General features: G+C 36.2%; 1 protein-coding gene across 1 annotated transcript in view; it reads right to left on the bottom strand.

Moving 5' to 3' along the window:
- LOC144371433 (uncharacterized) overlaps positions 1-25,266 on the bottom strand; it is a 77,242-nt gene that overhangs the window by 5,236 nt on the left and 46,740 nt on the right. The window lies entirely within an intron of this gene.

The following is a 25,266-nucleotide window of genomic DNA, read 5'->3' as shown; positions in this document are numbered from 1 at the left end:
AAAGGAGAATTGAGATGGATCTAAAATGTTGTGAGGGCTTTTAGTGAAGAAAGTAAAAAAGGATTGAAAACAAGAATAGCCCTGACTTGGGGCATAGGGAGGGTCTAGCTGCAGTTTAAAGTTGAAGCAGGAGAGCTGGAGAGGTAAAGTTAGATGGGCTTGTGACTAGATGGAGAGATGGAGGGAGAAAACCCGTGATGTCTGGACCCTTTGTTTATTATTTATTTATTAAGAAATGCAGATGATATTGATATTTGTTTTGTTTGTCATAGTGTTTACAGGGATGGGGAGCCGAGGAAAGGTGATGACCACATTTTATTGGTTCACTCTCACTGCTATTTTTTTAAATAATTAGCCTAAGTTTTGGTGAGAAACAAGATTGCAAAAGAGGATCTAGGCAGGGATGGGGCATGCAGATAGTTATTGTATTTTGCTAATACTTTCTCCTTGTAGTGATAGTGGAGAGGGAGAGGGAGGGAGGGAGGGAGGGAGAGACAGAGAGAGATCGATCTTACCCTGGTTAAATTTAATTTGACAACCCAAAATCCATTCACTCAATGAATTGTGAATACATTAAATTATGGAGTTGGGATATACAATGATGAACTGAAATATATATATACACACACACTATGGAGAAATAGGCTGCCTGTCAACATAAATATTCATTCTATGGCAGGAAGTGATAGAAAGGGATAGAAAGGATTTTATTATACAAAGGAAGAGGCTATTTCCTACTAGAAGCATCAGGGAAAACTATAAGAAGAAAGGGATAGTTAGTAGGAATAGCCAATCTCCATTAATTGCTAACCATATTCCAAGCTTGTTTTGTTATAAGCCTAAATTTATTCTTGCAAAACTCTGTGAGATAGCTTCTATCATTCTCTCCCCTTCCCTCCTCCTATTTGACCATTAAGAAAAACCACTGCATAGAGAAGTTAAATAACTTGCCAGTAAACAGTTTGCAGTTCAGCTCTTAGAGTCTGGCCATTTAACCACACAGTGGTATCCCTCAGTGGCTGTGTCCTGGAGGATGAGGGGAGTGGATTTTGCACATGAGAACTAGCAGAGCAAGTAGAGAAATAGTAGCAGGAAAAGATGAAGGGAACATGGGGTGTCAGAAATTTAGAAATTTAGAAAGAGAGATATACGAAGAGAAGACATTGTAAATAAGAAAATTTTTAACATAAAACTAGGCTAGAATCAGGTCATAAAGGAAATCAAGTCACTTTCTAAAGGGTGAGTCTTGACTTATTATACTTGGTGGGTTTTGAAAGGTCTCATCTTATGACATAGGTGGTTTGTAGAAAGACTAATCTGACAGTCACACGCGAGATGGATATGACACTTGCATAGAGGGTAGCAAGACCAGTTAAGGAGATTATAATCAATAACAAAGAATATAACTTGGAGTGACAGAAGTGACAATGACAATGAGAAATTGCCAAAGAGGCTGTGAGGAATTACAAATGGAAGTGCAACACTGAGAGTTTAGTGATTAAGAAAGAGGAGTCAGAAGAAAAATGTGAGCCTTGAGCTTGGGTAATTGTAAGGGTAGGGGTGTTAGCCACCCAGCTCTGAAACAGGAGACCTCAACGGCTGTGTAACAAATGAAGAAGTTAATTTTGCACATGGAGCTATGTAGACTGAGCTGCTGGCTGGCTGATCTTCTGACAGTAAGTATGATAATTAGTTCTGATAGTGTTTGAATGCATTCTATAGGGTATAGCTTTTAAAAAACTGAATCAAAGTCAGGGCCTGAGAGGAAGAGTATACCCCAGGGTTTATGATGAGAACCTTGAACTGACAGATTTTCTTGAAACTTCTGGGTCTTCCCCTTTATTGGAAGATAGGATCCCTCAATCCCTTTACTCAAAGATATGGAGAAGCTTCAAATAAAATAAATGTTTTATAAAACTATGCTGTTTTTCTCAGGACTTTTCCCAAATTTTCTCCTGGTTGCTGGAGCAATTACCAGGGATCTATCTCAACAAGACCCAACTGGGAAATTATTGGGACTGTTAAAGGACCTCGATCATCTGTATCAGTGGAGGGTATGTTCAAGAGTGGCTCCTGAGAGTTCTGGGTTGATGGGTCAGAATATAAAGCTGGATAATAAAGAACTGTCATTATGGGGGCATTCTCTCATAATACAGCATTTAATCCCTGGAAAGGGTGCACTCTCTCTCTTTCTTCAACATTCAGGGACACTTTACTACTGAGCTACATCCCTTTTTATCTTTTTTTTTTTTAATTATTGAGATAGTGTCTCAGGTAGTTGAGGAGGCTGGCCTCAAACTTGCCTTAGCATCCTGAGTAACTGGGATCATTGGTATGTGACACTATGACCAGCCCCAGGGTATGATTTATTTTATGTTGCTGGGGTAGACATCCAGAAGCTTGAAAGAAGTGATGGTCCTCATGAAATGAAGTAGAAATGTCAAAACAGAAGAAGGGTTCAAGCAGACACAGAGAAGTAGTCATGCTAAGGTCTCTTTAAAATGGAAGCACAGTGAACTCACAGGATGACTGTATTCTTTGGGAGGCCCAGGGGATGTTCTGTTGAGGTGAAAAGAGATGCACTGTGAGGGGGACCTTGGCATTATTAAGAAGCTTAGTAGCCACTTCTTTCTGCAGGCTGAGCTAACAGCAGGAGTTGCTGCTACAGAACTGAACTACCGAGCAGTGTTGGTAAACAAAACATCTGGGATTCTTGTTTAAAAAACAGAAAAAAACCCATTTTTTTTCTTCCACAATTCTTTGACTTGCTCTTTGTTTTATTTGCTATTTAAATATCTTCCAGGGGTGTGTGCTTCCAGGATTACAAGATTTTTCCAGGGTAAGAGTATACCCTTGAATTAGGAAGACTTCTCAAGAGAAATAGAATCAATAATATTGATTGATTGATTGGAATTGGCTGAGGTGATTATGAAGGCTAAGTCTCACAGTTTGCACCAAGCTGGAGATTCAGGAGGCCTGTTGTGTAGTTCCAGTCTGAGTCCATGTTCAAAGGCATAAGATGACTGATCTTTTAGCTAGAAGACACCAGATACAGAGAGTGAAGGCTCCATTACTCAGTCTTTCTATTGAATTCACTCCTTTAGTGAAATCAATGAGGACCACTCACTTTGGGGAGGAAAATCAGTTTACTGATTTAAAAGTTGATCTCATCAGGAAGCACCCTCACAGGCACACCCAGGATAATTTTAAATCAAATATCTGTGCACCCTGTGGCCTGATCAAGTTGACACATTAACATTAACCATCAAAGAGCTATAGATAGCAAGTACTCTGGAAATTTTAGTAAGATACTTGTGTTGCAGAGAGTGGAAGGCATAACATAATACATTCAGGGCCCACTATATGAATAATAGGATAATACTTAGTAAGCCTCTTCAGGTTTTGGAGTTAGCACATTCTGCACTTTAGATACTGCTGCAACCATATTGCAGGTGATGTGAAAGATAGCTAAATTTGTGTGGGGCTAAGAGCAAGAAAGTATTCCATTGCACATTGAGGCTGTAGCACAAGTGAAACTGCTGTTTGACCAAATGATCAGGCAGACTTCACAGTATTAGAGATGTCTGTGGGTGGGGCTAAAGGAGGCTGCACTGAAGCCTGGGCCAAGCCCCAGATAGGAGAGTTTAGAATAGATCCCTAGGATCCTTGAAAAAACACGTTCCTTCTGCAGCAGATAAATATGTATCACTTGGGAAAAAAACCGATACTGTTTTGCTAACCCCCTAGCAGAGGACATTAAACGATTGGTCAGAACTGGCTATTATAAGGTAAGTGCTATCAGAATCACCAAATTGGGCTTCTCAGTAATCCATGTGAATGGAAGTAGTTCATCTGCTATTAGTCTTGAATAGGTTAGAGGGTGGGTTTCACATATATGTTGGATACAGTCCTTTGCCAGATATGTGTTTTGTAAATGTGTTTTCCCAGTCTGTGGCTAGCCTTTTCCTCTTGACAGTGTGTTTTACAGAGCAACTTTTAACTTTTTAAAATTATAATTTTAACTACATCAGCTTATTGATGATTTCTTTGTATCTAAGAAATCATCACAGCACCCAAATTTGTCTAGGGTTTTGTCTGTCATCTTCTATGAGTTTTGTGTTTTGTACCTAGGTCTATATGATCCATTTTGAGTTACTGTTTTGTAAAGAGCCTGTCCTTTTCAATTTTTATTTTGGCTTATACTTTATTTCTCTTTTATGCTGCTGTAAAGAACTAGGAGACTTATTTTGTTAACATAAATCTATACATATTTGCAACTAGCCTTTGCCTTCCAGTTTTAATCAACCAGGTAATTAGAGGAGCCCCCTAAGTTGCTTAAAGATACCACTTAGAGTGAAAGTTTGCTTACTGAACAATTAACAATTAAACCACAGATGGTTAATGTAGTTTCCAATGTGCCAAACGCTTATTAATGATAATGATGGATTTATATTTTTAAAGCTTTTTTTTAAAATTTATAATACACTCTACACATCTCAGGTTGTTTTTTTTTTTTTTGCCCCTGGTAGACTAAGCCCAAGAATAAAAATTTGTGTGCATTTGGTGGAAGGAATAATGAGATTTTTCTCCCTGTGGTGTGGATGAAATAAATCATGTCTACAATGCTTTGTGGAGTTCATGGTTGATGCTAGATGACTCTTGGTCTGTGTTTAGTATGTGTAGATGCTCAAAAAAAAAATGAAAAAGGCAATAAAATAAAAAATAATCACAATAATAAAATACAGAAATAAGAAAAATTGGCAACACATTTTAATGGAAAAATAATTTGATACTAAGCTAAGGAACGAAACAATGCTGTGCACAGAGTGATGGTTAATTCAATGCATTAATTTGTTGGGTTACGAGATTGCCAGATTTGTTCAAACATTATTTTGGGGGTTTCTGTGAAAGTGTTTTTGGTTAAGATTAGCATTTAAATTTATAGACTGTGTAAAGATTATTTCCCTGCCTAATGTGGGTGGTCTTCATCTAATCAATTGAAGGCCTGATTAGGACAAAAAGGCTCAGCCTTCAACTAGTGGAAAACACTTTTTTTCTGTCTGACTACTACAAACTGGGATGTTAATTTTTTTTTCTACTTTCAGACTCAAATGGAAATATGAATTCTTCTTGGATCTTGAGCCTGCTGTTTTTGGTAACTGTACTATCGCTGGCTTTCCTGGTCGTAGGCTTTCAGGTTCAGGCTATAATCCCACCATCAGCTCTCCTGGGTCTCCAGCTTGCTGACTCACCCTGCAGCTCTTGAACTTTCCAGTCTGCATAATCTCATGAACGCTTCCTTAAAATCAATTCCTCTGTATATATCCTGTTCTGTTTCTCTAGAGAACCCTGGTGAATACACATGGGTTTGTTTGCTAGTCTTTCAACACTAATGGCTATATTTACTTTGAAATGTATGAAATTTGCCAATTGATAATTAAAGAAAGCTCATTACCAGGCAAATACAAAAAAAAATCATTTCCCTTTGAAAGATAATATTTACATTATAGAAACACTGAAAAAGAATCTAGTAAACTAATAAAAACAAAAATGCAAATTACTTGTAGCTAATTGGTTGTGTCTTCAAATACATTCTAAATTATTAATTTACTAAAGAGTAAATATCTCTCTTTAAATATAATGTTACTATGGTTAACATAAAAATTATAATGTTTTATTTTTCTTTAGTGTAATTGTATTAAAAGTTTATTGAGGGGGAAATAGAAGAAAAGCCAAAGAATTCAAATTTTCTCTGAACTTCTAAACTTTTTTTGAACCATTAACTACTTGTTCAATTCCCAATCTCTGTATGCAGTTAAATAACCAAGTTGAAGGTGTTCATATTAGACTGTAAATTCCAACATATTATCACTTCTGCTTTATTCGCTGTGGCATTTCAAGTACTTTATTTTTTTAAAAAAAACTTTAAGGCATAATATTATTTAGAGAAGATCTAGATTCACAACAAACCTAAGAGGAAGATATGGAGATTTCTCATAACATCCTTTGCCTTTCTCTGTCTTCCCTGTTAAACAATATCCCCCACCAAAACTGATGAAGCTATTAAAACTGATGAAGCTACATTGCTACATCATTATCACCTGAAGTCCACCATTTATATGAGGGATAACTCTTGGTGCTATATATTTTATGGGTTTGGACAAATTTAAAATAACATTGTATTATCATAGAGTGGTGATGGGCCCTAAATCCTGGGCTTCACCTGTTGATTTTCCCTCTCTCTAATCCCCAGCAACCAGTGACTATTTTTTTTACTGTCTCCATAGTTTTCTCAATTTTTAAATAAATTTCTGGCACAGGGATATTAAAAAAGTACTTATCAAGGTAACTGACAGTTTCCAGTTTGATAATTAATGATAAGAACCCATTTTACACCATAACTGGCACAGTTGACCAATCTTTTTCCTTTCTGAAATGCTTCCTTTTTGGTTTAACATTATTTTCTTTCTTGTTTACTGGGTATTTCTTCCCAATGTTCTGGATTCTTGACCTCATTGTAATACTCTGAAGGCCTCCATACTTGGTCCTCCATTTTCCCCTTGGATAATGACTAATCCCATTGTTTGAAATACTATCCAGATGTTGAGACTCCAGATTTTTTTCTCTAGATTTTAACTTTATCCTGAGGCCCAGACTTATATTCTTTTCTAGCTTTACTCAAGTATGATTGACAAATGAAAATCGTATGTATTTGAACATCTCCCATTTCCCCCAGCACCAGCCCCTGTTACCACCATTTTGTTCTCCTTTTGTATGATTTTTTCTCCAGATGGCATATTGTAGTGAGGGCACACAGTATTTGTGTTTCTGTACATAGCTTATTTCACTTAGGATAAACTTCTCCAGGTTCATCTATATTGTCATCAATGGCAGGATATCCTTCTCTTTGAAGGATGAATAATATTTTATATCTACATCATGGTATGGTTTAGATAGTAGGTGTCCCCAAAAGCACAGGTGTGAGACAATGCAAGAATATTCACAGGTGAAATGATTGGTTTATGAGAGCCTTAACCCAATCAGTGAATTAACTCCTAACAGGGATTAATGGAGTGTTAACTGTAGGCTGGTAAGGTGTAGCTGGAAGACATGTGTTCCTGGGTTTCAAGTCTTTGGGGTCTATATTTGGTGAGCTGAATTTAGTCTATCAGTGCTTCCTGATCATCATGTGAGATGATTGTCTTAACCACACACTTCTGCCATAATGTTCTGCCTTACCTCAATCCTGGAGGAATGGAGCTGGCTGTCTGTGGACTGAGACCTCTGAATGAGCCCCCAAATAAACGTTTTCTCCTCTAAAATTGCTCTTATCAGGTCTTTTAGTCACAGCAGTGAAAAAGCTGACTAAAACACTTCACCATTTATTTATTGATCCACTGATGTTTACTTAGTTTGATTCCATTTCTTGGCTATTCTGAATGATACTGCAGTGAGCAAGAAAGCACAGCTGTCTCCTCAACACACTGACCTCATTTCCTTTGGATATACCCAGAAGCAGGATTTCTGGATCATGTGATGGTTCAATTTTTAACTTTTTGAGGAGCTTCCATACAATTTCCCAATAGCCACACCAATTTACATCCCCACCAAAAAGGCTTTCTCTCTTCCATATCATTCCAATGCTTGTTATCTTATGCAATAAGATGAATAAAAGTATTATGTTAAAGAGGCCAGAAGGTGACACATTGTATACTTACATGAGGCAATTTATTTGGTAGCCTTTTTGATTCCATTTATATGGCAAATTGTAGTGATTTCTAGTGGCTTGTGCAGGGGAAGACACTGACTGCAAAAATGGCATGAGGCAACTTTTTGGAGTGATGGAAATATTTTATATCTTAATTGTGGCAGTGGAGTGGTGTTTACAAGATTACATACATTTGACAAAATTCATCACATCACATCCATACAGTGTGTGATAATTTTTGCATGTGTGCAAATTATTCTTCAAGAAACTTGAATTAAAATCCTCCTCAGAGGCTGGGATTGTGGCTCAGTGGTAGAATGCTTGCCTAGCACGTGTGAAGCACTGGGTTCAATCCACTGTGTGTGTGTATAATATATACTACACATAAATTTTAAAAATTATATATTTTTTATAATTTTTAAAATATATATAATTTTAAAAAAATCCTTTCTCAGATGTCTTCTCACTGCAATTAGATAGATTCAAAATAGTTTTTCTTCTATTTGCCCTAACTCTTTGGTGTGCCTGAAAACTTCTTTCTCTAGGTATTTGAATGGCTGACTACATTTAGTTCAGAAGTCAATCTGTCAGAATCTTTTCCTCTGAGGAAAGTTTAAAATAGGTTCTTTCCTCTCCTTCAAGTCGAACTCTATCCCATTCGTTGTCTTACACAGTTAGCACTTTTGTGTCTAAAATCGTTCTTCCCTCTCCTTCAAGTCCTACTCTATCCTATTTTCCTGTTTTATGTACTTAACACTACTCAAATGGTCTTACAGGTGCATTTATTTTCATCTCCCTGCCCCCTGTCCTCATTCATCTGCAAAGGACAGTAGGGGAATGGAAACTGTCAATTGGATTCACTGCTGATTCTCCCAAAGGCATATTGTAGGCACTGAATGAATAAATGAATAGCAGGTGACTGGATGACTAACTGAAATTTAAACCAGAATTGTAAAACACTGGCACTTCCTGTTTAATTGAAGCATTATGGTGCTAAGAATGTGGATTGATGATCATAATGGAGAATGTACTTAAAACATACACATCCATCATAGGCATTTGTTAAGGTCTTTCCATGTGAATGGCACTGAGATATATGTGGAGGTCAATTATTTTGAAGGAAACAGTCTGTCAATCATTTTCACCCAATTTTTCGAACTTTCTTTGAAGAATTTCAGGGAAAAAGTCTCTTAGTTCTAACATCTGTGAGAAGCTTGTGGAGAGTGTGAGAGTAAGGCATATTTTTCCATTTGTTAGGAGTGTTTATAGATTCTTTGACAGATTTAAGAAATTTTGAAAACATGTATTATTTTCTGTAACAAATCACAATCAACATAGTAAAAACATATGTTGTTTTTGTAGGTGTATTTTAAAAAATAATAATATCCCCAACTCTATTTTTAGAAACATGAAGGGTGGCACTGCATTGGATATCTAAAAGTATGAGTAACTGGGCAGAAAACAATCACTTCACTGATGTTTAACCTGGTGACCATTTTGAGAAATGCTTATTAAAATATGTTACAAATGTGTGGTGTATAGTGGTTTGATATGAAGTGTCCTCTAAAAGTTTATGTGTGTGACAATGCAAGGATGTTCAGAGGTGAAATGATTAGATCATGAGAACTATAACCTAATCAGTGGATTAATCCACTGATATGGATTGACTGCATGGTAACAGTAAGCACCCTCTTTTTTTAGAATGCACCCTCTTCTTTCTGATTGCTTTCTTCCTCCATGCCCTTCCACCGTGATGTTCTGCCTTACCTTAGGCCCAGCTGTCTACGGACTGAGACCTCTGAAACTATAAGCCAAAATGCACTTTTCATTCTCTCATTATTCTTGCCAGATCTCTGGTCATAAGAACGGAAAAGCTAACTAAAATTATATACACATATATATAGAATGTGAGGTGTGTTTGTGTATTTATATCTGGTTTAGTTTTTTTTTGAGAGGCTGCGAATCAAACCTAGGTCCTTGCACATGCTAAACATGTGCTTTGCCACTGAGCCACATCTCCAACTCTGAGCTTGTAGATTTTCATATGTGAAGAAATCTGAACCCAAACAACCTATGGGAACATAAGAGCAGTTAATAAGAAACACATACACACACAGCAACACAGAACTGTTCTTTATGGTGGCTATGATCTAGAACTTATTCTAGTATTTTATATTTTTTTGTCTTTTTATATTTTATTTTTGAAGAGCTTATCAGACCAAAAAAAATCAAGGAGGAAAAACCCTCTTCATGGATTCAGCATTGTGCTTCAGGGGCCCGAATGATTCACTGCAGTGACACCTCTCCCTTCTGGACAGTAATAGTGAGGTGGAAGCAGGGGATGCAGATGTGGATGTGACAGCAGTTCACGATGCTGTTTGTCACCTCTGCTTCAGACCCTCTCATTCCCCTTCTTCTCAGAAGTGAATAACATATTCTTAGTATATACTTAGTGACAGTGAAAATCAAACATTCCTGCGAATTATGTTTTATTTAAGTAGCACCAGATCAAGTGAAGTTACAGTAATTCTGCTGCTTCACTTATTAAATGGCATAAGTTCATTAAAATGTTCAAAGTGTCAAGTCCCAATCTTGGGACTGGGGTGTAGCTCAGTGGAAAAAATGTTAGTATAGCATGCCTGAGACCCAGGTTTGATTCCTAGAAGCTAAAAAATAATCCTAATCTTAAATATTTTGCTATAATTTCTATTTTCCTGTTAGCTAGAATGTCTGGAATTTAGCTGTATTTAGTGTCACTAGGAGACCAGTACATGGTTTCATTTAATAAGTAAAATTATTATTTTGTAACTGGTAGACATCATTTTCATTTCTTTCATTGTGAATGATAAAACAGTATGTACTTACTTTGTACTTCCTTTTTCATTTCCTATTTTATTTGTTTTTCAATTCCACATATACTCGATATAATAAATCTAGAGTGCCACTATATACTTTATATTGAACCCTTTCTAAGGGATGTTTTAAAGATCCTGTTGTCTAGTATTCTTTGATATAGAAATTATAGTAAAAGTAAACTTTTGTGACCCACTTCAAACAATTATCTCCTGTTTCCCGAACTCTTTTAAGTACTAAACATTATATTCTTAGCACCCCCCAAAATACCTTGGTTTGTTAGGCCACCTCTCTGGAGTAGGTATTGCTTACTTACTTTTGCTTCTTGACTTTGTCCAGAGGAGTTCTTTAAACTCTGTGGTTAGGAAGAAAACATAAAGGTTATTTGAACGTGACACAGCAGAATAAAAACCATATACAGTATCTTACTTGTTCATCTCAAAGGAGTAACTAGGGCAACAAGAGAATGAGGAACATAAGAAAAATAGGTCTTACTTGCTGTCCATTTGCAACCTGGTGGGTACCAGAGTAGAGGCTTTCAAATAAAGTAAAGTAAGTCCCACTGTGAGACACACAATAGCTAGTTGCCTGTTCTCAGGTTCAATAGTTAGAAAATGCCAAAGCTGGTATCTGAGCCAACTCTGCTCAGAATAGTGCACTACAATACCTCCACTTCAGGAGATGTCTTTATGATGTACAATCACATCTTTGTACTAATATTTTTGTATCTTTTCTGGTTGGGCTAGGATTTGTGTCTTTGTTTAAATGACTCTGGTCTAGGGTTATGTTCAGTGTGTCTTAAACCATTCTTGTCTGGTGCTGTCTAATATGGGGCTGCTCTTTTCTCTATATCAGGGTCTTTATAATTAATTGCAAAAAATCATCAATCTATTTATTGGTCTACAGTAACTAGAAATCCAGGTTATAAATATGCTGCTGACAGTCTTGTTGAAAGGATGTAGCCCTCCTGAACTTTCTTCCTGTAACCTAAAGGCCTCCAGGTATTTAGCACTCTGGGAGTAATGTAACTGAGGGCTTTCAGGTCCTGAATTTCTGTTTCTGAGCTCTTTGCTTGCTGCCTTCGTGGTCAACATTCTCTTGCTTGAGGGGCTGGGGAGATTTTTTGAAGAAACAGGCACTCCTGAACACTGGGTCAGAGCTGAAAACAAATAGTTGTCATACTTCTTAGGAAGTATCACGGGAAGTATGCAGTTAAATCCCTTGTCTGGGTAATAACAGTTCTGGTTTCTATGCTTGAATCATTTTATGTCCAAGAATCATGTCAATGTTGGTTTTAAAATATGCATGCCATCCAAACTGGTTGTCTAAAATTTTTCCATTGAAAGTGTTTTTCTTAATTAAATATTTCAGCATTTCCCCTCACATAGAAAACAAAAAATGAGAAACTGAAGCTTATTATGAAAATAAACATTTAGACATCATCTGAAAAATCAAGATTAAATTCAAACCGATACAGTGAATTATACTTTGCTTTTTTGACAGATCTCCAAAAATGCATTTTTGACACATTCTGTCTGTATATTCCAATTTACTAATTATAACTCAATTTAAAATTTTTTTAAAGACTGCCTGCTATCTGCTTTGTCCATGAGAGTATTCCCTAACCCTCTAACCCTAACACCCAACCCTAACCCTAACCCTAAACCCTAACCCCTAACCCCAACCCCTAACCCTAAACCCTAAAACCTAACCCCAACCCTAACCCCCAACCCTAACCCTAAATCCTAAACCCTAACCCTAACCCCTAAACTCTAACCCCTAAACCCTATCCCCTAAACCCTAACCCTGACCTCTGACCCCTGACCCCTAACCCTAAACCTAACAATAACCCTAACCCTAGAACCCTAACCATAAAATCCTAACCCAAAATCCCTAACCCTAACCCTAAAACCCTAACCCCAAAACCCTAACCCTAACCCAAAAACCCTAACCCAAAACCCTAACCCTAACCCTAAAAGCCTAACCCAAAAACCCTAACCCTAAAACCCTCACCCTCACCCTCACCCCTAACCCCTACACCCTCAATCTAAACCCTAAAGCTAAACCTAACCCTAACCCCAAACCCTCACCCTCACCCTAAACCCTAACCCCAACCCATCCCTAACAAACCCTAAGCCTTAGCCCTTGCCCCAGCCCCTAACCCCTAGCCCTAGCCCAAACCCCAACCCTAACCCATAACCTTAGCCCTAGCCCCAGCCCCTAACGCATAACCCCTAACCCTAACCCCAACCCTACCCCTACCCCTACCCCTAACCCTAAACCCTAACAACCCTAACACTAACACTAACCTGAAACCCTAACCTCTAACCCCAAACCCTAACCCCTAACCCTAAACCCAAACCCTAACCCCAAACCCATAACCCCTAACCCAACCCCAACCCCTAAACCCTAAACCCTAACCCTAAAACCTAATCCCACCCCTCACCCTCAACTTAACCCTAACCAACCCTAACCCTAACCCTAACACTAAACCCTAAACCCAACTCTAAACCTAACCCTAACCACCAAAACCACCCTAACCCTAAAAACCCTAACCCTAAACCCCTAACCCAACACTAACCCTAACCCCGAACCCTAAAACTAACCCTAAACACGACCCCTGACCCTAACCCCTAACACTAACCCTAACACTAACCCTAACCCTAAAACCCTAACCCTAAAACCCTAACCCTAAAACCCTCACCCTCATTCCTCAACCCAAATCCCTAACCCCTACACCTTCACCCTAAACCCTAAACCTAACCCTAACCCCAAACCCTCACCCCTCACTCCTCACCCTAAACCCTAAACCCAACCCCAACCCTAAGCCCTAGCCCTAGCCCCAGCCCCTAACCCCTAGTCCTAACCTCAACCCCAACCCTAACCCCTAACCCTAACCCTAGCCCCCACCCCTAACTCTAACCCTCTTACCCTAACACCCTAACCCTAACCTTAACCCTAACCCTAACCCCAACCCTACACCTACCCCTACCCCTAAACCCTAACAACCCTAACCCTAAACCCTAACAACCCTAACCCTAACAACCCTAAACCCTAACCCCACCCCTCACCCTAACCCTAACCAACCCTAACCCTAAACCCTAACCCTCTAACCCTAAGCCCCTAACCCTAACCCTAACCCCCAACCCTAACCCTAACCACCCTAACCCTAACCCTAACCACCCTAACCCTAACCACCCTAACCCTAACCTTAACCCTAAACCCTCACCCCCACCCTCACCCTAACCCCTAAACCCAACCCCTAACCCTAACCCTAACCCTCTAACCCTAACCAACCCTAAACCCTAACCCTAACACCCTAACCCCCACCCCCTAACCCTTAACCCTTAACCCCTAACCATTTTCTCCATTAAATTTCCTCCTGATCAATAAAGATAATTAGAAATGCAATCTCGCATAGGCTTAAGACAAAAATAAAACCAATACAATTTTATGAAAAGTCTACTTACCTCTACATAACTCTTCACAAAAGGGTCCCAAACTCCAGGAGTTTTAATCAATCCACAAATATTTACAGATGTCTTTCAGCTGTCACTGAGCATACTTTGAGTTGCTGAACTGTATGCATAATCATTTTCATCTGCCCGAAGATAAAATATTTTTTAAAGTCATTTGGTGAAGGCCCAGAGTTCAATACCCAGCATCACAAAAAAACAAAAAAAAGAGAGAAAAGTCGTTTAGTATTGAGAACTTCTGTTAAGACAATAGTAAACTGAGCTATTGTTAAAAGAATAATACATCATGCTCAAGTGGGATCTACTCTAGGAATGCAAGGTTGGCTTAACAACTGAAAATCTATTAATGTAAATAAAGATCTACTGATCTAAACCAAATCAGCAGACCAAAGAACAAAAACTACATGATCATCTTGTGACCATGGACAATCTAGGAACTTTCCACAATCTGATTAAACAGTATCTATGAAAAACCCACAGTAAACATGAAATTTAGTAGTGATAGATTGGATGCTTTTTTCCCTAAAATCAAGAACAAGATAAGAATGTCTCCTCTCACTATTTCTATTCATTATACTGGAGGTTTTAGCTAGGGCTTTCAGCAAATTATAGAAAAGACGTCTAGACTGAAAAGGAAAACTATATTTTCTGTCTAGAAAATTCTAAAATTCCATTAAAATTTATTAGAATTAATAAATGAATTCATCAATGTTGCCAGGTACAAGATAAATACAAAAAATGAATTTACAATGAAGAAGCAAACAATGAAATTAGGAAAACAATATCATTTGTAAAAGCATCAAAAACTAAAAATAAAAGATGTAAGTTTTACGAAAGAGATGAAAAGTTCCATCTGAAAAGTAATATTGTTGAAACAAATTTCAAAAGACCCAAATAAATATAAAGACACCTCAGATACACAGGTTGGAAGACCACTATTGTTAAACTAGTCTATAGAGTCCTATAATTCCTATCAAAACCACAGGTAATCTTATTGTATAAATAGACAAGCTAACTATAATTTATATGAAAATCCCAGGGACTGAGAATAGAATAAAAATTTTTTTAAAAGAACAAAGTTGGAAGATTTATTTATTACAAAGCTACAGTAAGCAAGACAGTATGATATAGGTGTAAGGAGGAAAATACATAGATCAATGACAGAAAATTGAGTGTAGAAAAACAACACCTTCATGTTTATGGTATCTGATTTTCAAGAAGGGTACCAAGACAATTCAGTAAGAAAATACTTGTTTTCAACAACTATGTTGGCACAACTGGACATTCACATGCATAATAATTTAGTTAGATTGTTTCCTAACTCATCACACACAAGAGTTAACTCAAAATAGATTAAAGACCTAAATGCTAGAGTTAAAATTATAAAACCCTTGTAAGTGAAAATCTTTGTGTCTTTGAAGTGGGCAATGGTTTCTTGGATATGCCATCAAAACCATAAGCAACAAAAGCAAAAGCACATAGTTGGACTTCATCAAAATAAAAAAAAATGTGTGTTTCAAAGGACATCAGCAAGCAAGTAAAAAGGCAAACTACAGAATAGGAGAAAATATCTCCTATTAAGAGACTTCTGTCTAGAACATATAAAGAACTCATGACCCAATAACTAAAAATTAATGGTTTAATCAAAGTGTATGCAAAGATAAAAATTATTCCAAAGGCATACAAATGGCTCACAGGCACATAAAAAGAGCTCAACATAATTAGTCCCTATAGAAATGCAAATAAAAATCACAGATACCATGAACTTTAGTACCCTTCCATTGATAATGGTGGTAATTTAAAATAGTGCAGCTATTTTGGAAAACAATCTAGTGCTCCTTCCAAAGGTTAAACATAGTTATATAATCCAGAAATCTCAGTCTTAGGAACATATTCAAGAAAAATAAAACTGTACATAAATATTCACAGCAATATTATTCAAAAAGTAGAAACCACCCAAATGTCTATCAATTGATAAACGTGGAATGATTAAATGTGGTATCTCTATACAATGGCATGTTATTCAACAACAAAAAGGAATGAAATAGTTACTTGCAACCTTAAAATCATTATGCTAAGTGAGCACATATTGTACAAATGGTTCCACTTGCATGAGATTCCCAGAATAAATAAATCTCTAAAGATAGAAAGTAGATTAGTGGTTGCCTAGAAGCTTACAAAGAAATGGAGAGTTCAGGGTTTCTTTCTGAGGTGATGAAAATATTCCAAATTTAATTGTGGTAAAGATTACTGGGCAACTCTATAAATATATTAAAAACTATATGCTTTAAGTGGGTATGTTTATGTGGCATATAAACTATATTCTCAATTTTCAATAAAGCTATTATTTTTTAAATATGATACCACTATACCCAATAAACTAACAGATATAAAAAATTCTGAAATTAACAAATGTTAAGGAACATATTGACAAAAGAAAACCCTAATCAGATTACCAGTGGAATATAAATTGGCACTACTTTGGAAAGAGTTTAGCATATTATATATTGCCATGGTTTTTGTTGCCCAAAGACACACTATGATTACTGGCTTGGGCCTCAGTGTGGTACTATGGGAGATGAAAACAGTGGGGGATGGAGCTTTGTGGGAGGTCCTCAGGTCCTCAGGCTAATTCTCATGTAGCCTCCTGTGTTCTCACAAGAGGATTGTTAGAACAGAAACAGCCTGGCTCCACCCTCCTTTTCTGTGGCACTCATATTCAAGATGTGACCACTTGCTTCTACCTACTGTAGAGCCACCCAATCTTGGACACTGAATCTCCAAAACTATGAACTTAAATAAACCTTTTCTCTTTGTAAAGTTAGCTTCCTAAGGTATTTCATACAGTGACAAAGATGCATATACTTTATGACAATTCTACTCCTAGCAATGCATGCTTATGAAGGGTTAATTTCAAAGCAGCATTAAACTATAATACACTAAAGGCCATCAATAACAGAAAGAATAATTAGTGCGATAACATACATTTTTTAGCAGTAAAAATAAACTAGAGTTATATTCAACAATACAATTGTCTTAAACCAATGATGAATAAAATATGCAAGGCCCCAAAAATAAACACAGTAAAAAAATTATATATAACCAAGAAATTCATATATAAGCAAAACCAATTTTGTTTACCATTTAAAGAAAAGCAAGAGAATGAAAACCCTAAAAGACCTTACAATGATTTTCGTGATACAGAATGGGATGAAGTATGATCAGGAAAGCATACATAGAAAACTTTTACATTAAGGTGACAGCAATGCTGTGTTCCTTAATCTGGATAGTAGTTAGAGGAATGCAACTTTAAATTTATGCATTACAGCACTCATTTATTTCATATGTTTTTCTTGTCTACATTATATTCCATAACATTAAGGTTTAAACAGCAACAACTAGTAGAAGCACAACATAATACAACAATAAAAACAGGTGTTGATATTTTTTTCTAAGTGAACCAATATGGACTCCATATTGCTCCATACAGTATCTCACCTTCATCTCTTATAGCCAGAGAACAAAATGTCAGTTGCATAAAAGTACTGAATCTAGTCATGAGAGTGACAGTCTAAATGTCATATTACAATTGCTTTAGTCAAATATTTGCTCAAGATTTTTCTAACCATGTGTAATAAAAAAGTAAATAATGATTGTAAAACTCACCTAATAAATTAATATCAACAAGCCTTTTTAAAAAGAAAATTTATACCAGAAATGACAGCAAGGTTAAAATAGAGGAAAAAAGAAAATTATATCAGAAATGATAGCAAAGTTAAAAGAAATAGAAGACAAACACATGACATCAAAAGATGGCTTAATCTAAATAAGAAGATACAGCATAAAATATACCTGAAAAAACAATTAAAAAGCAAGAGATGAAAAGCCAAATGACATAGGCTGAACAGGCAGCTGATATAGAAGGTTTAAAGTATTATGAATCAGGTGCCAGGGCAGGTTTCGAAGAATCTTAAAGGACAGAGGGTATGATAGATGAAGAAACTGCAAAAATGTCACAAGATTAACATTAGGGCCTTCGAGAAGAATCTTGGGAGACAAGAAGAGGTAACACAAGAAGGAGGATGGGAACCGAGATTGGTGAAATCTACATGCCTAGGGACAAAAGAAATATTACTTACTACATAAGGATAATAAGGAAATAGTGTTTATCACCTATAAGGTGATAAATACCAGGGCTAAAATTGGGTTGAAGGATGTGAAAATAGAAAAGACTTAATTCTAGAGAAGCTATGGAGGGAAAACTACACAAGGGAAAGAAAAGTGCAGAGAATCATGTAGCTTCAAAGAATGTATAGCTGGGAGTAGGAGAGGATGATATCACCAAAGAAGGTTAAGGGAAGGGGAACTCAGCCTGAGAACTGAGTGCTCAATTTTTGGTATGGCCAGTAAATCAAAAAAATTGCATTTTAACCTTTGTACAGAAATTACTTTTTATCTTGCCGTATTCTTTAAACGATATTCTGGGGAACAATAATATGGAACACACTAAACTCTACTCTAAACACACAAGAAGAAGAGTTTATTACATGCAATAATGGCTGCTAAAGAAAATTTATAACCTTTCTCATAAATTCAAAGACTCTCTCCTAGATCAAACTCCAACCAGCTCTTCTAAGCCTAGTCTCTCTTTGGACTATGCCCCAATCCTGGCCTACCTATAAAGACTTTAAGAAACACTATTTCTTCTTTTCTAAAAAATATTTTTTAGTTATAGATGGATGCAATATCTTTATTTCATTTTATTTATTTTTATGTGGTGCTGAGGATTGAACCCAGTGTCTCACATGTGTGAGGCAAGTGCTCTGCCACTGAGCCACAACCCCAGCCCCAAGAAACACTAAGATAATTTCTAATGTGAGGCTATATCCCTAGGATAATCTTAGGGCTCCTTAAAGGGTATACTCAAGGCTGCCTAAAGAATTTAGTTTCTTCTAGCCAACACTTCTAAAGGTAGGGCTCCTGACTCTCTGTGGGAGAGTATATGCCTCATTTGCATAAACCCAGTTAGTAAATCTAGATGGGTTTCACATGGACTGCCCTTCTTTAGAATTTTTCACTTTTCTTACTCTACTCAAGGCACTGTCATCCCCCCAAATTTTCTATTTAAGACACTGAATCGCCTCTATACAAACTGCAATGGAGCTTAGCTCCTAACCTACTGAATGTGTTTTCACCACTGAGGTCCAGCTGTTTACCTGTGACCAAAATTTTAAAAATCATTAAAATGGTCATGAATTTAGCAATGAATCATCTCATTTATGACCTAGAAGTTTTATGACATATCAGAAATATCATAAAGGATGATCAAGAATTTATCTGAATGAAGTCAGTAGATAGATTACTAGATTACTCCTTAAGATCCCTTCTGCTCTTCAGTCTCTTCACCATAAGAAAATAATTTATTCATATTCACTCACCAAGCTTTGAAAATTCAGCTTTCTTTTTGGACAATGTATAATACTGCAAAAGCCCTTTGTAGGCCTGAACAAGGTTGATTAATATTTCCTGGGAAGACGATTTTTCACCATATCTCCATGTCTCTGCCTGACTTAGATTTATGTTTGCATCCTCAAGCATTCCATGATGCATAAGGTACAATGCATGTTGTAAGGAGATCTGCACCAGTAATAAGAAAAAGCCCACTGTCACTCAAGTCATTAAGATAACCATTACTCAAAAAACACAGTAAATATATGATGGACTAAGTCCTTGATTGGATATGAAAGATAAGACACTGTCCCTGTCATCAACAATTTCAACCTAACAAAGAAGACAGACAGATGAAATGACACTATGTAAATGAAAGCTAAATTATGTAAACTTACAAACAGAAGACAATACAATAGTGAAAAAACAACAATAAAAAACAGGGGTTTTGAAGACAGTGACCTGGCTCATATGCCAATTAAATGCTAAATAAATCTGAATAACTAATTCGTCCTTTTGTCTGACCTGTTTTATGAGGCAATTCTTAGTCCTTCAGAAGGGTGTTGTTAGGATTAAATGAGATTTAATATTAATTTAAAAAATTAAATGAGATTTAACTTTTGCATACTACTAATTCCTAGTTTGGGCTACAGTAGACAACCAATAATATAACTATTTTAAATATATTAAATCAGCTCAAAAGAAAACACCTTAACAGGGAGTGTTGGAGAATGATGTCAATTCCAATGGAAAGGAAAGTGCATACTTCCACTTATCTAAAACATCTAGAATGGGCATATTCATAAAAACAGAAAAGATATTAGAGACTGTCAGTAGCATGGGGAGGAGGAGAAAATGGGAAACTATTGCTTAATAAATATAAAGATTCTATTTGGAGTGATGGAAATGTTTTAGAAATAGTGGTGATAGTTTACAACATGGTGAATATAGTTAATACCACAGAACTGTATACTTAAAATGGTTAAGGTAGCATAGTCCATTATATACAACCACAATTTAAAATTCCAGAAAACAGGAAAAGTAAAAACAAAACAAAATTTAAAACTAGCTACAAAGTAAATATTTTAGGCTTTGCATGGCACATGACTTCTTCATAATTACTCATTTTCATTAAAAAACAGCTATTGACAATATGGAAATGAATGTGTGTGGCTATATTCCAGTAAAACCTTATGGCCTTGAAAAATCATTAAAAGCAAATTATAAAATTTTATTGAAAAGTGTTCTGTTAGTTAAAGAGAGAGAGAAAGAGAGAGAGAGAGAGAGAGAGAGAGAGAGAGAGAGAGACAGATAATCTTGGAAATGTCTCAGCCCTTTTGGTAATACTTTTAATAAAATATTAACTTGGAGACAAGGTTCAATGCAAATAGGAATTAAAATGTTTTTACACATTCAAATTCCCCACTTGTTTCACTTTTTCCAAAAATACCAACTCAGCACAAATAACTTGGGCAAACAGTAGAAGCACAACTTCAACATCTGATGGACTGGTTTTGGCAACCAGAGATAAACAAAGAGGAGGTATTTCTTATCAGACAACATGGAAGGTGATCAGAAACTAAGGAATGGCTGGCACAACACTGCTTTCTTTCTTATTTATCCCAGTATCTTACCCTTTCTTCATTATTGTTTACTTTACACTGATACAAACAATTCAGAAAACAATATGAACACTGGAAATATAAGTTCACAAAGTCTATATTCCAATATTTTTCATCCGGTCAGCAAAGGTATTGAAAGTCTCTGCATTGCTTTTGGGATGATAAAAGAGAATTTCACTTCCAAGCCTCCAAATAACCTGTCAAAGCAGAAATTATTACCCAATGTAAAGTCCAACCCTGCTTTTATTCTATTTTTCCTGTAAGTTTTGTTTTTCTGGTTACATATAAAAACAACCTAAAATTCCTTTCCCTAGATATCATAATTGTCTATGTTATCGTACTTTACCCAGTAAAAATAACATTAGATCTCACATGACAAAATCTTTTCAATACTAGTTTTTAAATTCTAGGTAAGTATAACAGTGCCATTATTAGATTAGCAGTCTAAAAGAGGAAGAAGCAGTTGAGATATTATTAAGTATAAAACTTAATTAGTATAGAAAGAATAAGTCAGAAACTAGGTTTTGGTAATATTGGCTTCTTAACTGGTCTCAACCTCATCTTTATTCTCAGCAAAATGAGTGCAACAGACTAGTTTCTTAAGATCTTATCAATATTGAGTATATTTATTCCAATATTTACAACACAAATTTGAGAACTGTCATCAAATATAAACAAATTTTAATAAAAAATATTTTCTCTTCAGATCACCAATCCTGGTGAAAGAACTTGGGAGTTCTTTTTTCATGGAAGCAAATGTCTATTTCTCTTACCCCCATTTAAAGTACTTCAACCATACCAACTTTAAAGTGAACTTCAAAGTCAATTATTTCTAGAAGGCACACATTGGTTGTTTGGTACAATAACTTCATATTTCCAATTAAAAAAAAAACACAAGGGCTGGGGATGTGGCTCAAGCAGTAGCGTGCTCGTCTGGCATGCGTGCGGCCCGGGTTCGATCCTCAGCGCCACATACCAACAAAGATGTTGTGTCTGCCAAGAACTAAAAAATAAATATTAAAAAATTCTCTCTCTCTCTCTCTCTCTCTCTCTCTCTCTCTCTCTCTCTCTCTCTCCCTCCCTCCCTCTCCTCTCTCTTAAAAAAAAATAATAAAAATAAATAAAAAAAACCAACACAACAGGGCTGGGGCTACAGCTTAGTGGTAGAGCGCTTGCCTTCCATGCATGATGCACAGGGTTCAATCTTCAGCACCACATAAAAAATAAACAAATAAAGGCATTCTGTCCATCTGCAACTACAAAAAGAAAAGATCACGACTTCATTGTAGAATATCAAAAGTAGCATTGAGGAGCTGAAAGAAACTTGTAGAGGGCTGGGGAGTAGCACAGTGGTAAAAGCATGCCTAGCAAGGCAGGTACTAGGTTTCATCCCCAGCACCACCAAAACAAAAACTTAAAGATTATCCATTATTTATAGTTATCTACAGTTGTTCTTAAACCCAGTCATAAGAATTACCTGGGCACCTATTAAAAATAAATATTCTAAGCCACCATGCCCGTAATCCCAGCAGCTTGGGATGCTGAGGCAGGAGATCATGAGTTCAAAGCCAGCCTCAGCCATTCGGCAAGGCCCTAAGCAACTTAGTGAGACCTTGTCTCAAAATAAAACATAAAAATGGCTAAGCCAGTGGTTAAAAGCCCCAGGAGTACAGTACCAAAAATAAATATACATATGTACATATGTATGTATATGTGTATGTGTGTGTGTATATATATATATATATATATATATATATAGAGAGAGAGAGAGAGAGAGAGAGAGAGCACGCGTGCACGCATGCAATAGATAGACAGGGTTTCACTAAGTTGCTGAGGTTGGTCTTGAACTTGCAATCCTCCTGTCTCAGCCTCGAGCTGCTTGGGATTTCAGCTGTACTCCACAGTGACTGATGGAATCTGTATTTTTCAATACATGCCCTAGGTAGTTCAAAAGGATTCAAACAAGTATCTGGAAGCCACTCATTTAATTTCTTCATTTTATAAAACAAAATCTGAACAAAAGAGAGGTATATAATGTCTCTCTGTAATGTAAATCATTACTAATGATTTACAGATATATGTAACTTTAGTCCCTAAATTAAAATTTGTCAATAATTATATTTTCTTTTTACACACATACACACACACACACACACACACACACACACACACACACACACACACCAAGTAGCATGTATGTACTATTTGGTATTTTTGGTTTTGGCTCCATTAGATTGATGCACTGGTTACTATATTAGTAAAAGCACCTGAAATAGTCAAGTAAAGTTATTTTTGGAGAAACTGCTTTTTACTCAACAAATTTAGCAGTATATGCCACGCACCATTTCAGGCACTGTTTTACCCCTTCCCTCAGAAATGTACATTTGATATGGAGAGACACACAAGAGACAAGAAAAATAATTATATTGACAAATATTACTGGAAAAGCGTGAGAAGGACATGGAGTTCAAGAGTGCCAGTACAAAGTAGGAATAAGAAAGCAAGAAATGCAGTTGTAATTTTAAATAATCAAGGTAGACCTCACAGAAGTCACAGAAAAGTGGTCATACAGAAGGGCAGACATGATGATAGCTGAAGAAAGATCTTTCCAAGTAAAATAAATAAATAAATAAGGTAAAGATTGAGGCAGAATATGCCTGGCTTATTCTAATAAGAGCAAGGCTAGTAAGACTGGAAAAGAAAATACAGGTGAGCAAGTAACAGGAAATGAGATTAAGAAAAGAAAAGGTCAAATGGGAATGGGTGAGCACATCACACAGGAACCCTGATTACAGTGTTTTCAGCAGAGGAGTGAATGAGGTCTTAAAGTTTTAAAAGGTTCACTCTACATCATTAGACATTAGGAAAACAAAAATCATTTTAAAACCACGATAAGATATCACTTTAAAACCACCAGGATGACTAAAATCAAAGAGAGACAACAAGGCACAGGTGTAGAGAAGCTGGAACTTTCAAATATTACTGATGGAAATATAAAATGGTGGAGTCACTTTTGAAAATAGTCTGGTAGTTTCTTGAGAAGTTAAATACAATTACCACATGATCTAAATTTCTACTCTAGGAATATACCCAAGAAAAATCAAAACAAACATCCACATACAAACACTTGTGCATGAATATTTATAGAAGCATTATTCACAATAACCAAAAAGTATAATCAACCCAAATGTCTAACAAACTGATGAATGGATATATAAAATGTGGTATGTCCATATAAAATATTTGCCAATAAAAAGGAAAAAGCATGAATACTTTTACTACAACATAAATGAACCTTGAAAACATTTTACAGAGTAAAAGAAATCACTCACAAATGACCATTACATTATAAGATTCCATTTATATAAAATGTTCACCATAGAAAATAGTAGATTAGTAGCTTCCAGGGGCTATGAGTCAGTAGAGAAGCAATGAGGAAAGACTGCAAATAGGTACAGGTTTTCTTTTTTGTAGAAGATGAAACTATCCTAAATTTAAATTGTGGCTAATGTTTGCACAACACTGTGAAAATATTTAAAATATTAAATTGTACAAGTCAGTGAATTGTATGGTGTGCTAATGTCTCCATAAAGCTATTTTTAAAAAAGACAAAAAGAACACTCTGGTTGGAGAAAAAAACTTTCAAGTTTTGTTGAACGAGAGTACAAAACAGGTGCACAACCTGTGGAGTAAGTGGGAATTAAAATGATTTCTAATAATAAAAAAAAAAGAATTAACACCTTTGTAGATGAAAGGTGTTGAGGGTTCCAGCTTCTCTACACCCTTGCCTTATTGTCTCTTTTTGATTTTAGTCATCCTGGTGGTTTTAAAGTGATATCTTATCGTGGTTTTAAAATTTTTGTTTTCCTAATGTCTAATGATGTAGAGTGAACCTTTTAAAACCTTAAGTCCTCATTCACTCCTCTGCTAAAAAACACTGTAATCAGGGTTCCTGTGTGATGTGCTCACCCATTCCCATTTGATCTTTTCTTAACCTCATCTACAAAGGTGTTAATTTTACCCTATACAGAGGGTAAAATAATACAAGGTAAGAAGGAATTATTATTGGAATGAATGAATACTGGGAAATTTGAGAATGCACAACTCAAGACTATTTTTAGTCTTGATATAATTTCTACATCCAACATTACTTTTAGCA

The sequence above is a fragment of the Ictidomys tridecemlineatus genome, chromosome 16 (genome assembly GCF_052094955.1).
Source record: "Ictidomys tridecemlineatus isolate mIctTri1 chromosome 16, mIctTri1.hap1, whole genome shotgun sequence".
Classification (NCBI taxonomy): Eukaryota; Metazoa; Chordata; class Mammalia; order Rodentia; family Sciuridae; genus Ictidomys; species Ictidomys tridecemlineatus.
This window is presented reverse-complemented; position numbering and strand designations above follow the sequence as displayed.